This window comes from Homarus americanus, unplaced genomic scaffold (assembly GCF_018991925.1).
Source record: "Homarus americanus isolate GMGI-L3 unplaced genomic scaffold, GMGI_Hamer_2.0 scaffold54443, whole genome shotgun sequence".
In the NCBI taxonomy this organism is placed as follows: domain Eukaryota; kingdom Metazoa; phylum Arthropoda; class Malacostraca; order Decapoda; family Nephropidae; genus Homarus; species Homarus americanus.
The window spans coordinates 9,375,610-9,390,601 of record NW_024750852.1 but is presented as its reverse complement, the minus strand read 5'-3'; the positions used below and the strand labels follow the sequence as shown (position 1 = coordinate 9,390,601).

Below are 14,992 nucleotides of genomic sequence, written 5' to 3'. Positions count from 1 at the left end.
ACCTCTCCACCACCACCACCTCACCACCAGCTTTACCTCCTCACCTCCACCACTATCTCCTCACTACAATCACTACCTCCCCAACCATCACTACTACCTCCTCACCACCTCCACTACTACCTCCTCACCTCCACTACTACCTCCTCACCTCCTCCACCCCTTCACCACTACCCTTACCCCACTCCACCACTACTTCCACCTCACCACCGCCACCGTTACCTTTCCCCAACACTACTATCTTCTCACTACCATCAATTATCTCCCCCACCACCAATAACCCGCTAACCCCCACCATTACCTTTTCACCACGACCACCACTAGCTTTTCACCACCACCACCACTACCCCTCATCACCACCACTACCCCTCACCACCACCACTATCCTATACCACCACCACTACACTTCACCACCACCACTACCCCTCCTCACCACCACCACAACATCCCACTACCACCACTACCCCTCACCCCCCCACCACTACCTTTCATCACCACCACCACCACCATATACTACCTCAATAACACTGTGAGTGAGGTAAAGGGCAATTACTGTTGTATTTATTGATTTAATGATTGGCTGAGGGACTGGGTGACTAACTAGTTTACTGACTGACTGAGTGGCTGGATGACTTACTAGTTTAATGACTGACTGAGTGGTTGGATGATTGATTTATTTATTGATTGGGTGGGTGGATGATTCACTAGTCACTAGTTTATTGACTGACTGAATGGTTGGATGACTGACTAGTTTACTGACTGGGTGGCTGGATGACTGACTAGTTAACTGGTTGACTAAGTGGCTGGATGACTGACTAGTTCATTAACTGACTGAGTGGCTGGATGACTGACTAGTTAACTGACTGAGTGGCTGGGAGACTGATTAGTTAATTGACTGAGTGGCTGGATGGCTGACGGTTTACTAACTGAGTGAGTGACTGGATGACTCAGTAGTTTACTGACTGACTGAGTGCCTGGATGATTAACTTTTTAAATGGGTGGATGAGTGGCTGGATGACTGACTATTATATTGACTGACTGAGTTGTTAGATGACTGACTAGTTTATTGACTGACTGAATGGTTGGATGACTGACTATTTAACTGACTGACTGAATTGCTAGAGGATTGACTAGTTAACTGACTGACTGAGTGGCTGGATGATTGATTAGTTTACTGACTGACTGAGTGACTGGATGACTGATTATTTTATTGACTGACTGAGTTGTTGGATGACTGACTAGCTAACTTACTGATTGAGTCGTTTGGATGAATGACTAGTTAACTGATTGACTGAGTGGCTCAATCATTGGCTAGTTAACTGACCAACACCTGAGTGACTGGGTGACTGTATAGTTAAGTGACTGATTGCCAGGCGTAAACGTCTTCTTAAAGAAACTACAATAAACCTAACGATATACCAGTATGTGACGTAATATAAAGTAACGTGAATAAATAGGAGTACATCAGCTATATAAACAAGATTTGGAAAGCATAAGGTCATTCCGAAGTTTACCTTAAACTTCTTTTTCTTTATAATATTCATCACTTATCAGTTTACTAGCCGTTCAGGAGATTTGTATATCCAGTGTTAGTACAGGAGGAAACCGGACTCAGGGAAACCTGTGATGTTTGGTAGGGTTACGTTAGATAACACCTTTCTCACCTGCGTGTTACCAGTATACCTCTTACCACAACCCTATGTATCTATGCCCAAACTTACCCCAAAAGGTACAGAGGTAGACAAAATTGAACTGCTAGTGCTAGCTCTAAGTGGGGTAGACTTCATGAGATGAAAATGACCTTCAGAAACACATAGGTAAAGCTATCTTATTACAAATAAAAGTTACAAGGCATAATAAAATGCACATCCTTCCTAATTGGAAGATTAGCATAAGCAACCCTGATTTCCACCCCAAATTCTCTCGGAAAGAATTCACAAACCTAAGCCACATGGTGGCTCAGAGAAGAAAAGAGAAGAGATAGACATCTCTGGCCAGAACCAAGCCCTGGAAAAGACAAGGCAGAAGGGAAGACAGGGGCAGTTGTCCTCAAAGAAGGCTGGTGTGAGACAAATGCCTGAATTGACATTTGACAGAGATGGGCAGACCCAGCCAGCTCAGTAAGCTCCACCCATAGGCGCATGCGCAGATAAACATCATTTAATTCAAAAGCTTACATTAACTAATACACAAGGATGAGTCAAGGTTATGATGGGAGAAGGATAAGAATATTAATGGGAACACAGTGAGGGGATAATATAAGCTAAAATAAACGTTATAAGTATAAAACAATGGCTATCTGGAAGCTTAAGTGCGAGGTGCTACTAGGTCAAGCCACACCTACACCCCTGGATGGGTTACCACCACGCCCGTCAGGATAAGCCCATGACGTATGATGAAATACATAAGAACATAAGAAAATAAGGAGTCTGCAATAGGCCGGTTGGCCTGTGAATGGCAGCTCCTGTCGAGAGTAACTACCACGCTCTATCATCCATGAATCTATCTAGCCTCCTTTTAAAACATTCCAGCATTCCAGCACTTACTACAAAGTTGCTAAGCTTGTTCCACTCGTCCACCACCCTATTTGTGAACCAGTTCCTTCCTATCTCCCTCCTAAACCTAAACTTATCCAACTTAAATCCGTTGCTGCGAGTCCTATCCTGCTCGGATATTATAAGAACTTTATCGATATCCCCTTTATTGATTCCTTTCACCCACTTAAATACATCTATCATATCTCCCCGCAATCTTCGTCTTTCTAGGGAATGCTAGTTTAGTTTCTTTAACCTATCTTGATATGGAAGGTTTCTAAGTCCCATAATCATTTTCGTCAGTCTTCGCTGCACCGACTCCAGTGAATTGATATCCATTCTATAATAAGGGCACCAGAACTGAACCGCATAATCGAGGTGCGGCCTGACTAGCGCAAGATATAGTTGCAATAAGACCTCTGCACTCTTATTACTTACACTTCTAGATATTAAACCTAATACTCTGTTTGCCTTATTTCGAACATTAACGCACTGTTTTCTAGGCCGTAGGTCTGGGCTTACAAGTACCCCTAAGTCTCTTTCACAAGTCGACTTCTCTAGGTTGATGTTGTTAAGGCTATATACATTGACAATATTTGTTCTTCCAATTTTAAGTATGCTGCACTTGCTGGTGTTGAATTTTATTTGCCATTTTTCTGACCACGCCTGCAGTTTATTTAAATCCTCCTGTAGTGCATTTGCATTCTGCCCTGAATTAATCTGCCGCCCTATTTTGGTGTCATCCGCAAACTTGCTTATGTCACTGCTGATCCCAGTATCTAGATCGTTTATGTAGATTATGAACAAGAGTGGGCCTAGTACTGAACCCTGGGGAACCCCACTGGTTACACAGCCCCACTCAGATTTAACACCATCTACGCTGATCCTCTGCGGTCTATCGGTGAGCCATGAATTTATCCAATTTAAAACTTTCCCCTCGATACCATGAACCTTAATTTTTCTCAGAAGCCTCTGATGCGGTACTCTGTCAAATGCTTTGCTAAAGTCTAAGTAACTAACATCGTAATTTTTGTCATTATCTACTCCCTCGAAGACTTTCCTAAAAAACGTCAGCAGATTTGTTAGACAAGATTTTCCTTTTGTAAACCCATGTTGAGAGTCGTAGATTAATTTGCTTTTCTCTAAATGCGATCGGATGCTATTTGCTATAATTGATTCAAGAAATTTCCTCACTACTGACGTCAAACTGATCGGCCGGTAATTTGACGCTGATGCTCTGTCTCCCTTTTTGAATATGGATAATACATTTGCCTGTTTCCACAAGTCTGGCACAACTCTCGTGTCTAATGATTTTGTCAATAAATTTACGAGGGGTCCGCTAATCTGTTCCCTACACTCTTTCAAGACTCAAGGGAAAATTTCATCAGGCCCTGGGGATTTTGTCTTCTTTAATTTATTTATCCTCTTAAGAACATCCTCTTTTCTGAAAGTCATATTCTTTAATTTCTCTTCATCCTTTCCCCTAAATATCAGTTCCACCTCTGGAATTTCCTCGTGAATTTCTTCTGTGAAACCTGATAAAAAGTACCTGTTCAATGCTTTGCTTATTTCTTCACTGTCATCGATCACTTCCCTCCCCCCCCCCTGACTTTAAAGGCCCAACTTTGTCCTTGACCTTTGTTCTATATACCTGGAAAAATCCTTTGGGATTCGCCTTGGATTCTCTTGCTATCCTGATTTCGTAGTCTCTCTTTGCTTTCCTTACATTTTTCTTAACATTCCTAGATAGTTCATTATACCTATTTCTGAGCTGCTCCTCCCCTCCCTTTAATTTTTTTAAAAATTCCTTTCTTTATTCCTATGAATGCCCAACCATTATTTGCACAATGTTTGTCCAGTCGGCAATTTGCCTTGGACAGCCATTCACGACCAACTCCTCTTTTAGGCAAGACACCACATACTATCGGGATCCCTCCCCTATCTCTAACCTTCCCCAGCACCTCCCTATACCACTTGAAAATTTCCTCACATAGCAGCATCCTGGCTAGTTCACCATTTGTTTGGAAGGATCATGTAATAATAACAAAGGAAAAACCCTCACAGAAATAATACAATAGAGTATGGCTCATAGATAATAAAAAATAAATAAATTAGTATATATATATATATATATATATATATATATATATATATATATATATATATATATATATATATATATATATATATATATATATATATATATATATATCATTAGCCCAATAAAGCACGTGGACTTCTACGTATAATCAACACCTCACCCCGCCAGGATTCGAACCCACGATCTTATGATTGTGACCGGGGAATGTTAGCTCTAGGCCACCAGCACACTAAAAGCAGTCCTACACTCTGTTATATTTCACACAAAGCCTGTTCAACGAGCTTATAGCGCCATGAACCTCTAATAGGGACTATCCGTGCTGCCTAGGTGATCAGAGTAACGTTTTACCAAATCCGGCTTCGAAACACGAGGATCCATATATATTTCATTAGCCCAATAAAGCACGCGGACTTCTACATATAATCAACACCTCACCCCGCCAGGATTCGAACCCACGATCTTATGATTGTGACCGGGGAACGTTACCTCTGGGCCATCAGGACACTAAAAGCAGGCCTAGACTCTGTTATATACCACACAGAGCCTGTTCAACGAGCTTATGGCGCCGTCAACATCCAATGGGGACTACCTAAGCTCGAGGGATCGATCAACCTCTCTGAACTTCATACGTCCCCCTGGCCCTGCTTTACTGTCGAATTTACAAATGGTCAATGCGGCCCCGCAACTAACTTGGTGCTTTCCTCACTTCGCCAGTGGTCTCTTTTCATGCTGTTACAGTGTTTCTACCCTATCTGGTGCATCTCCCCTCTGAGCTAGGTGTTATTGGTGTTCCCCTCTATTTTCCCACTTGGACCTGACACTCCCTGCTTAATTCCTCCATTGACTGCTGGACGTGTGCCTGACGTTCACCCCTTGTTTCCTCCCTGAACCGTTGAATGTGTGACTGAAACTCCCACTTGAACCTGTTTAACTGTGCCTGATAATCCCTCTTTATGTCCCCGAAATCGTCTCTCCGCTGTACCATGGTCTCATGACTGTTTCTTTTCCTCCTCATACACATCTCTACTGTCAAGCCCAACCAACTCAATCCGGGCACAAGGATGAGCATCAGTGCGAGTTCAATCCCTACCATTACTAGCCAACATATGATGGCTTTCATTATCCCAACCACAGAACTATCAGTCACGAAAATAAAAAAACTACGCTCTGCTACCAATTGTAACCGGTCGGGTAATTATTTAACTCACTTGACTTGTTTTTTTTTATTATTAGTGGATGGAAATGCAGTGGAAGTGCCCCTTGGAGAAAAACCCGAACCAGCACTAACACAATTAACAAAAAATGTTCTCCGTGACCTGTGGAAAGATAGCACCTGTGATTGGGGTGAATGAGACGCAATGTAAAATTTGACACTTCTATTCCTTCCAACACTACAACCACAATCAATAATGGTACACCAACATATGCGCACCTCTTAGCCTGGCTTAAAACACGACACTGGGGAACAAAAGTTATACATGATATCAAAATTATTAAGAAATATTAAATGCATTAAAGGAAGACTAAGGCAACAGTATTACTTACAACAGAAAGGAGGAACCTCATCTGAAAACAGTTCCCTCGTTAACTGACATCTCTTAGTGGCACATAAACATTAGAAAACAATACTATCAAGCACTGGGGAAATGGCATGAAACATTAAGAAATTATTAACCCCACCATAAATAGGCCTTAAGGGCACTCAACAAAATAATACCAGTCCCTGAGAACTGAGGTAAAACATAGTAAAAAATTATTAGCTACACACATGGATCAATCATCGCCTGTCTGGAATGACCCACAACTACTACATTTTCAACTGGCCAAATAACCGGAAGGGTGTAACTACTAGCCAACCAAGGAGACCGGCATTTTACAAAATCCCCGAGAAAATCACTCATGACCCATCAGGCATGCGGGTGTACCCTGGTTTTAATTTTGTCAGTATTTTCTCTAGAACTCAAGAGTCATGAATGTTTTTCTCCACCAATACCCGTGAAATATGCTCCTTAACCTCACACATAGGTTCCGCATGCACCCGTATTTTTCTTAAGGCACTAACAAGCCATTCACAACTTTGGATATGATTTCTTACGTCTCACTTGTGAAAAATCAACCATGAGGAGCGTTGTTCTCACACCTGGACTAAAGGAAATTCTAAACACACCTTACATTGTTTCCCGTAACATGCATCACACAAACTCAGCATACACCCATACTAAGGGGAGACAAAATGTTTCTCTAAGTACCCACTAGACTCCTGGTCTCAGTGTGTGATCATTCATTCACTCAGATAGCCTCAGTTTACATTCAGTACATCCATGAAACGGAAGAGAGTGGGGGCCAGTCAGCCACTGAAACCTGTTCAGCTGAGGGGGGTTCTATTTTCCCGTTAGTAAGAGGTTTTCACTAAACTGCCTGAAGATATGTGGTATTGTGAACCGAGGTGGAGGAGATCTGGTGACCCCAAACGATTTTCAACCGGGGCGGACGATGGCCCCACGTAGTTAGTTGTCCACACAGACAGCTGGCTCCGCTCCAACCCTCAAAATTGCTCACTCAACTGCGTGGGCTCAAGACACCTCAAGACCCCGTGGGCTCAGACCGAGTGGGCTCAGACCGACTGACCGCTCAGACTGACCGCTCAGACCGACCGCTCAGACCGAGTGGGCTCTGCAGAATCCCTGCAACGAACCCTCTGTTAGCTATTGTTAACTTCTTCTCCACCCTATCTAATCCCTGTCTGAGATAGAATAAAACTTACTTGTTAATACTGATGTCGTACACAAAGGAGACCAGACCATGTGGTCGTTTTCCTTGACCGCTGCCAAGCGACTGAAGCCTGGTGTGCCCCAATGCGTGGGCTTGGCCTAGGGACATATTTTCCGCACAACTAATAGCTTAATTGGGGCTTATGTAACATATTTAATCTGAAAAACAATCTATAATAATTTTTAATTTCATGATTCACGTCCATATTAATTCGTCAGAGTATATTTAATATTATATGGGCGCAGTTCCAGAAACTCTCACTATGGTGCTGGAGCGCTGTCCTCCCTCAGTCGACCTTGAATGACTCAGTATCGCCATTATTGATATTTACGTCTCCAAATATCACACCAAAATTTCTGAATATTACAATCGACCCCCCCTAAAAAAAAGACTGCACTGTCCTCATGTGCTCAGAAGAAGTATGCAACGACCCCCCTAGAAAAGACTTGTTCTAATAACTGTATCTCACACCTGCAACATGTTAAATGCAGCATTTCCGTCCTCCAATTTCCGGCTTCCCTTTTCTCTCCCGCCGACACTCTGTCCTCCTAGAAAAAGACAGCACTGTCCTCATGTGCTGAGAGAACAATTTAGAACCACCTTCAAATCTGCACGATTCAAACTCGCAGCCAGCAACTCCACTTCTTGCCTATTCCTTGAACTAGAGATCTTGTCAACAAATTAAAATCAACCAAAATCAAACACTCTCCCTTTTTGCCTGGCCCTTGAACTAGAGAACCAATGTCAAAATAATACCAAATCCAAATCCTGCATGCTCTCCTTTTGCCTGGCCTTTGAACTAGAGAACCAATGTCAAAATAATACCATATCCAAATCCTGCATGCTCTCCTTTTGCCTGGCCCTTGAACTAGAGAACCAATGTCAAAAATAATACCAAATCCAAATCCTGCATGCTTTCCTTTTGCCTGGCCCTTGAGGTTAGAGGAACCAGTGCTAAAAATAATACTCAGTCCAAAACGAACGCTCTCACGTCTGTGTTACCGGTCACTAGGAGGATCGACTCAATCCACGTCTCCGAACCTCATGCCGGCAGACCAACCCTCTGACAATGAACCAGTCCATATTAGTCAGGCCCTGGCCATTACAACCGTATACTCAATCTCGCTCATGACAACAACCACAACTCAACGCACATTTCTGACCTAGCCATCTCTTCAATCCCCTCTGCCCTTCTCACGACTCCTCCAACTCACCCTCAACAACATGCATTTTCTCGTTACCATGCACACCTGAACTGTAATCGGTCGGCTTCGTCTTCGTCTCTCAGCTGGAGGGCTCGGTCGACCTCTCTGAACTACTTACGTACCCCTGGCCCTGCTTTACTGTCGAATTTGGAAATGATCAATGCGGCCCCGCAACTAACTTGGTGTTTTCCTCACTTCGCCCGTGGTCTCTATTCATGCTGTTACAGTGTTTCTACCTTATCTGGTGCATCTCCCCTCTGAGCTAGGTGTTATTGGTGTTCCCCTCTATTTTTCCACTTGGACCTGACACTCCCTGCTTAATTCCTCTCTTGACTGCTGGACGTGTGCCTGGCGTTCACCCCTTGTTTCCTCCCTGAACCGTTGAATGTGTGACTGAAACTCCCACTTGAACCTGTTTACCCGTGCCTGATAATCCCTCTTTATGTCCCCGAAATCGTCTCTTAGCTGTACCACGGTCTCATGACTGTCTCTCTTCCTCCTCATGCACATCTCTACTGTCAAGCCCAACCAACTCAATCCGGGCACAAGGATGAGCATCAGTGCGAGTTCAATCCCTACCATTACTAGCCAACACATGATGGCTTTCATTATCCCAACCACAGAACTATCAGTCACGAAAATAGAAAAAACTAGGCTCTGCTACCAATTGTAACCGGTCGGGTAATTATTTAACTCACTTGACTTGTTTTGTTTTTTTATTATTAGTGGATGGAAATGCAGTGGAAGCGCCCCTTGGAGAAAAACCCGAACCACCACAAACACAATTAACTAAAAATGTTCTCCGTGACCCGTGGTAAGATAGCACCTGTGATTGGGGTGAATGAGACGCACTGTAAAATTTGACACTTCTATTCCTTCCAACACTACAACCACAATCAATAATGGTACACCAACATATGCGCACCTCTTAGCCTGGCTTAAACGACTACACTGGGGAACAAAAGTTATACATGATATCAAAATTATTAAGAAATATTAAATGCATTAAAGGAAGACTAAGGCAACAGTATTACTTACAACAGAAAGGAGGAACCTCATCTGAAAACAGTTCCCTCGTTAACTGACATCTCTTAGTGGCACATAAACATTAGAAAACAATACTATCAAGCACTGGGGAAATGGCATGAAACATTAAGAAATTATTAACCCCACCATAAATAGGCCTTAAGGGCACTCAACAAAATAATACCAGTCCCTGAGAACTGAGGTAAAACATAGTAAAAAATTATTAGCTACACACATGGATCAATCATCGCCTGTCTGGAATGACCCACAACTACTACATTTTCAACTGGCCAAATAACCGGAAGGGTGTAACTACTAGCCAACCAAGGAGAACGGCATTTTACAAAATCCCCGAGAAAATCACTCATGATCCATCAGGCATGTGGGTGTTCCCTGGTTTCAATTTTTTCAGTATTTTCTCTAGAGCTCAAGAGTCATGAATGTTTTTCTCTACCAATACCCGTGAAGCATGCTCCTTAACCTCACACATAGGTTCCGCATGCACCTGTATTTTTCTTAAGGCACTAACAAGCCATTCACAACTTTAGATATGATTTCTGACGTCTCACGTGTGCAAAATCAATCATGAGGAGCGTTGTTCTCACACCTGGACTAAAGGAAATTCTATACACACCTTACATTATTTCCTGTAACATGCATCACACAAACTCAGCATACACCCATACTAAGGGGAGACAAAATGTTTCTCTAAGTGCCCACTAGACTCCTGGTCTCAGTGTGTGACCATTCATTCACTCAGATAGCCTCAGTTTACATTCAGTACATCCATGAAACGGAAGAGAGTGGGGGCCAGTCAGCCACTGAAACCTGTTCAGCTGAGGGGGGTTCTATTTTCCCGTTAGTAAGAGGTTTTCACTAAACTGCCTGAAGATGTGTGGTATTGTGAACCGAGGTGGAGGAGATCTGGTGACCCCAAACGATCGTCAAATGGGGCGGATGATGGTCCCACACAGTTAGTTGTCCACACAGACAGCTGGCTCCTCTCCATCCCTCAAAACTGCTCACTCAACCGCGTGGGCTCAAGATAGCTGAAGACCCCGTGGGCTCAAAGCGACCTCTCAGACCACTTAGACCGACCACTCAGACGGCTCAGACTGAGTGGGTTCTGCAGAATCCCTGCAATGAACCCTCTGTTAGCTATTGTTAACTTCTCCTCCACCCTATCTAATGCCTGTTTGAGATCAAATAAAACTTACTTGTTAATTCTGATGTTGTACACAAAGGAGACCAGACCACGTGGTCGTTTTCCTGGACGAGCAGAGCAACGTCCTTATGGCTTGACCATTGCCAAGAGACTGAAGCCTGGTGTGCCCCATTGTGTGGGCTTGGCCTAGGGACCTATTTTCTGCACAACTAATAGCTTAATTGGGGCTTATGTAACATATTTAGAACTGAGAAACGATCTATAATAATTTTTAATTTCATGATTCACGTCCATATTAATTCGCCAGAGTATACTTAATATTATATGGGTGCAGTTCCAGAAACTCTCACTAAGGTGCAGGAGCGCTGTCCTCCCTCAGTTGACCTTGAAATATCAGTATCGCCATTATTGGTATTTACCTCTCTAAATATATATATATATATATATATATATATATATATATATATATATATATATATATATATATATATATATATATATATATATATATATATATATATATATATATATATATATATATATATATATATATGGTAAAAACGCTACTCTGACCACCTACGTGATACGGGTAGTCCCCATTAGAGGTTCACGGCGCCATAGGCTCGTTGAACAGGCTTTGTGTGAAATATAACAGAGTCTAAGACTGCTTTTAGTATCCTGGTGGTCCAGCGGTTAGCGTTCCCCGGTTACAGTCATGGGCTCGTGGGCCGTGGGTTCGAATCCTGGCGGATTGAGGTGTTGATTGTATATATATATATATATATTTATATATATATGTATATATACCTCACTAGTAGTGCAGCAACTAACAGGAGAATCGTTCAAATGGTGATACAAGCATGAAATTTGCCATGAATAATCCCCTTGGGTAACTTTATAGGAAAAAAGTGATAGTCAAACGAAATTTCAACATGGCGGTAATTTTGAAAGATGGCTGCCTTCCTGGTCATAATTGCTAACTTTTGTCATAGATATTGGTATATATGTCCAATGTAAGTGGTTTTAGTATCATTTTATATGTTTTAGACTATACTGAAATTAATTCTGCTATGAAAAAAAAACACTATATGAATCCGTCATTTAATGTGAATGTCGTAATATATTCCTGATGATGACAGTCTCTGCTGTTTTGATTTCCTCACTAGGCCTGGCAAGGACAGCTATAGAGCTGTGCAAGGAAGTCCATAGCTAAAACACCTGCACCATCCGCTCGTACAATAGTAGTTACAACCGCATTTGGTCAACTCCTGATAGTCTTTCGAAATGGGTGGAAGAGCAGTCCAGAAGACTTTCCACATGTCGCCGTGTTTGACCCATCCCCAGTCAGATGGGCAAAGCAGGTCTGACTGTCTTACTAATGCCTGTTCACATATGTGTCCAGCCTGACAGGCAACATGTTTGGCATGTTCTTTCAGTGCAGCTCGGGTTGGCGGAATAGCATCGTAAGCTCTCTGCTTTTTGGCAAATAGATCAAGCCTTGCTGCATCAACATTTGTTGCTTCACTGGACCTGTCGTACATAAGGACTGCAAACCTCTCCAGCGCTTGAAGGCCACTCTCACCCATCTCTGTTGCGCACTGGCTGAGTTTTGCAAATGTGTCAGAGATTTCATCACACACGTTCCATGTATGCCAAGCTGACTTTTTTGCCTTTTCATGGAAGGCTGACACAACATCACAGCCGCTGAATGCATGAAAAAATTGGATATCACATGTTTTCTCAGGTCCTATGGCCAAAACTACCTCATGAGTTGAAATTCACCGAGTGCTGTGTCCTTTGCCTAAAGCAATCCACATTTTTTCCAGACCCAGTTGCATCAGAGAGGACATTACCGATGTGGCTATGACAACGAAGTCTGCGTCGTTCGCTTTAACCATCAGTAACTTGTATTCCTCAATTGTTGCATGCCGTGCATGCAGAAATATCCGTGTGTCAGCCTCTTCTTGGCTACATGGGGCATTTTCACCCTTTGTCACGATGACAATATTAATTGTACTCATTTGCGACACTTTTTCTGCAAGAAAGTTGAACAGTTCTCTTTTGTTGTTGTTGTTACGTAGAAGGCTTTGCCAGTTTGAGGATGTTTTTCCCGTGGCTGTCACTCTCCTTCAAACTGCTTTCCCCCTGTCCTGACCATGCCTCAGACTTCAAGCTGTTCTGCCAGTAAACATCAAACACAATATCAGTCCTCTTGTGATTGCTACAGAATGCCTCTATCTTGGGAAGAAACTCTGTAGTGGCATATTCTTCAAATGACTTGGGTGAATGTGGCACTAGTGTGCTCACCTATACAGATCCGTCCATAATAAGAACATCTTAATCTGGCTTTGTCCTTTCTTATCCGCTTCTAACTCTGGTATGCGGTGGCACAGCTGATGTTTCAACCTCGTTGAATTCACGTCTGGTGATTCTACACCAAGTTGTTGAAGCCGCTACTTATAAAGAGATGCTAAATCTGCAAGCCTGAATACAACTGGATTCGTCCCATCACTTGTAGCCTTCGTATCAGTAATGTAGATGACGAGTTTGGAAAAGGCAATTGGGTACATGTCCTTGCTAGTCGACTCTGTTTTCTGCTCTTGATTAACGGCATTGAGGTAAAATGCTACTACGACCACACAGTTGGCACGGGCAAACTCCGGTGCAGGCGCCTGTTGCTTAAGAACAAGACGAATGAACAGGCTTTGTGTGAAATAAAACAAAGCCTATAGGATAGCTTTGCTGTCCTTGTGGCGTGGTAGTAGCGATCCAGGTTTACACAGAGAGGTCTAGAGTTTGATTCCCGACCTAGAGCGTTTATTCCCAGCTGAGAAAAGATGCCCCGCCCCCTCCTCAAAAGTTACAGCTGATTGGCTGTTGCAAACCTGTCCGATTTTGTCCTGAAGTAATGATGTAATTCTAAATGAGTTTATTTATAATCGTTGGGAAGGATGCATTTAATATATACTTATTTTTACCCACAATAAGGCATACTAAGACAAATAACGTATCAGAAACACAACATTACGTAAAAACAACATTTTCATAGATCCAGAATCACATTGAAATATTACACGACCGTCAGCAGAGGCGGGAAATATGACTGCGAACAACTTCACATATATATATTTCATTAGCCCAATAGCACGCGGACTTCTACATACAATCAACACCTCAACCCGCCAGGATTCGAACCCATGGCCCACTAGCCCATGACTGTAACCGGGGAACGCTAACCGCATGGGCCGTGGGTTCGAATCCTGGCGGGTTGAGGTGTTGATTGTATATAGAAGTCCGCGTGCTATTGGGCTAATGAAATATATATGGATCCTCGTGTTTCGAAGCCGGATTTGGTAAAACGTTACTCTGACCACCTATGTGATACGGGTAGTCCCCATTAGAGGTTCACGGCGCCATAAGCTCGTTGAACAGGCTTTGTGTGAAATATAACAAAGTCTAGGACTGCTTTTAGTATCCTGGTGGTCCAGCGGTTAGCGTTCCCTGGTCACAGTCATGGGCTAGTGGGCCGTGGGTTCGAATCCTGGCGGGTTGAGGTGTTGATTATATATATATATATATATATATATATATATATATATTTTCTAGTCAGGAATCGAACCCAAGACCTCTGTATAGGAAAAGGAAGCACTACCACGGCACCACAATAGCAACAAAATACTATCCTAGGTTTTGTCGTATTTTGCGTAGTTGGCACGGGATATCCCGGTGGCGGTTAATGTTGCTTAAGAACAAGACGAAAGAGCAGGCTTCGTGTGAAATACAACAAAGCCTAGGATAGATTTGGTTGCTCATGCGGTGCAGTGGTAGTGCTCCCTGTTCTCAAGCAAGAAATTGTTAGTATAGTGAAGTCTGCTTATATAAAATGGACTGTTGAGATGTATTGGTAGCATCGTCGTTTCTAAGCAGGCTTTGTGTGAAATACAACAAAGCCTAGATTAGTTTTTGTTGCTACTGTGGTGTGGTGTTCACATGCGGAATTCCCGGGTTCGATTCCTAACAGGTAAGGTATGTTGTTTAAGTCTAGTTACAAGTTACCTGTCTGGCCTAAGTAATGTAATATGTTTTACTTAGGCCAGACAGGTAAAGATCTTGTAACTAGACTTAAACAACATAAATATAGTGTTAGGACAGGCCAGGAATCCAATGCTCTGTTTGTTCATTTGAGGGATAA

General features: G+C 42.7%; 1 protein-coding gene across 1 annotated transcript in view; it reads left to right on the top strand.

Moving 5' to 3' along the window:
- LOC121854312 (fatty acid-binding protein, liver-like) overlaps positions 1 to 14,992 on the top strand; it is a 57,282-nt gene that overhangs the window by 1,099 nt on the left and 41,191 nt on the right. The gene's annotated exons all lie outside the window — the stretch shown is intronic.